At 39.9% G+C, this 2,742-nt stretch overlaps 1 pseudogene; it reads left to right on the top strand.

Moving 5' to 3' along the window:
• The first annotated feature begins 629 nt into the window (after nucleotides 1-629).
• LOC122797758 lies at nucleotides 630-1,257 on the top strand (annotated as a pseudogene).
• The last annotated feature ends 1,485 nt before the right edge of the window (nucleotides 1,258-2,742 follow it).

The raw sequence follows: 2,742 nt of genomic DNA, 5'->3' as shown, positions 1-2,742 counted from the left end.
TTGCAGAAACTCATTGATGCTACGATGCCCTGCAATATCCAGTCATTTTTTGTGATGGCGCCGATGGATATCACTTCAACATTAAGATGATAAATCCAGTCAGTGGTGAAGAAACAAATATGAAATGCAGAGCAATGAACTATTATTCATACCGATTAATGATTTGAGAGAATGAAGACAATCACATTTTGAAATGCCGTTAATTGTTTCATCAATACATCATAGATATGTATGCAAAAATCAAAACAGAATGTTTGATATTCATCCGTTTGAATCAGACCAAGCTTCGCTCTGAAGAATACATTCATTTGCAAGATGCAGTTGTAAATGACGGTAATACAACTAACGTTGGAAGACTAACGATTTTGCCATCTTCATATACAGGCAGTCCACGTCATATGCATGCGTACGCTCAAGATGCAATTGTGTATGTTCATCACTACGGGCGTCCAGAACTATTCATAACATTCACATGCAATCCAGCTTGGGACGATATACAACAGCTCTTACTTCCTGGGCAATCGCCAGTGGATAGGCATGACATCACAGCACGTGTTTTCAGACAGAAGCTGAAATTGCTGATGGATTTCATGGTAAAACATTAAGTGTTTGTCTCTGAGCGCTGCTGGATGTACTCAATGGAATGGCAAAAGAGAGGATTGCCACACGCACATATACTAATCTGGCTCTATAACAAAATCACTTCAAACGAAATCGACGATGTAATATGCACTGAAATACCCGATGCCGACGTCGATAAGGATTTGCATGAAGTTGTGACGAAAAATATAATACATGGACCTTGCGGTACACTGAATCCAAAGTCACCATGCATGATAGATGGAAAATACTCTAAGCAATATCCTCGAGAATTAGTATCCAACACAGTTACAGGAAACGATGGATATCCTTTATACAGAAGAAGATCAACAGAAGATGGCAGTAAATTAGCAACCATACAAATGCAAAACAGTGACATCGAAGTTGATAACCGGTGGGTTGTTCCATATTCACCTTTGCTATCAAAAACATACAAAGGACACAAACGTGGAATGCTGTAACTCCATTAAATCGATCAAATACATTTGTAAGTACGTGAATAAAGGCAGCGACATGGCAGTTTTTGGCATGCAACCAGAAAGAAGTGATAGGGATGCGGTCATACATATCGATGAAATTGCACAGTATCAGGCTGGAAGATACATAAGCAGCAATGAAGCTGTATGGCGAATTCTTTCATTTCCCATACATGAATGAAGTCCAGCTGTTGTTCACTTAGCAGTACATCTAGAAAATGGATAATCCATTTATTTCACAGCTGCAAATGTGCAACAAATAGCCCTGAATCCACCGGCTACAACGTTAACTGCTTTCTTCACGTTATGTCAAAATGATGCATTTGCAAAAACACTGCTGTATCCAGAATGCGAGTAGAAAATCATTTGAACGATGCAAATGAGGAAAGCGAATTGACGGACAACCTGGCATATTCAAAGAAACTACGATAGGCAGACTGTACACCGTGCATCCCAATCAAGATGAATGCATGCTGTTGGTAAATGTGCCCGGTCCAACATCTTTCCAGCAATTGAGAATTGTCAATGGTGTTACACATGTCGCTTTCCACAGTGCATGTCAAGCTCTGAATTTATTGGAGAACGGCCGACACTGGGATGTATGCATTAATGACGCGTGCAATACGTCACATCCAAATCAAATTAGTGCATTGTTTGCAATCATTTTGACCACCTGCTCTCCTTCATCTCCAAAAGAGTTATGGGAGAAATAAAAATCGCACATGGCTGAAGATATTTTCCATCGAATACGCAAGGAAAATTCAAATATGCACATGGATTTCACAGCAGAAATCTACAACGAAGCTTTGATAATGACTGAAGATTTGTGCTTAGAAATCGCAAACAAAGTTCTCAATCAATTGGGAATGCCATCACCTAATTGATCTGCTGCTGCTTTATTCGATGTAGAATTGCGTCGTGAACAAAATTACAACACGGGTGATCTTTTGTCGTATGGGCAATCAAATATTCCTAAGCTAACGCTTGAGCAAACAGGCATTTACGATCAAATAATGCAAACTGTCAATAACGGGGTTGGAGAAATCTTCTTCTTAGATGCACCAGGAGGAACTGGTAAAACGTTCCTAATTACATTGATTCTGGCAGCAATTTGATCCCAAAATGGCATAGCCTTAGCTCTTGCATCGTCTGAAATAGCTGCGACATTGCTACCAGGTGGAAGAACTGCTCATTCTGCTTTGAAATTGCCATTGAACATGCAATTAATTGAAACTCCCACGTGCAACATTTCCAAAGCATCCGGCATGGGAAAAGTATTGCAGAAATGCAAAGTTATTGTTTGGGATGAATGCACAATGGCACACAAAAAATCGCTCGAGGCTCTTGATCGATCATTGCAAGATTTGCGTGGAAACTTCAGACCATTTGGGAATGCATTAATATTGCTTGCAGGAGATTTCAGGCAAACATTACCTGTACTTCCTTGATCGACACCAGCAGACGAAATAAATGCTTGCCTGAAATACTCCACTTTGTGGCGACACATAAAGACGTTAAAATTAACTACAAATATGCATGTCCAGCTGCAAAACGATTTATCAGCTGAGATAGTCTCACATCAATTGCTGGAAATTGGGAATGGAAAGGTGCCGGTTGATCTGACCTCAGGATGAATTTCATTGCCTCATAACTTCTGCAATTTAGT

This window comes from Protopterus annectens, chromosome 3.part1 (genome assembly GCF_019279795.1).
Source record: "Protopterus annectens isolate FY-2018-M chromosome 3.part1, PAN1.0, whole genome shotgun sequence".
NCBI classification, from domain to species: domain Eukaryota; kingdom Metazoa; phylum Chordata; order Ceratodontiformes; family Protopteridae; genus Protopterus; species Protopterus annectens.
The sequence above is the reverse complement of the archived record's forward strand: the minus strand, read 5'-3'. Positions and strand labels throughout refer to the sequence as shown.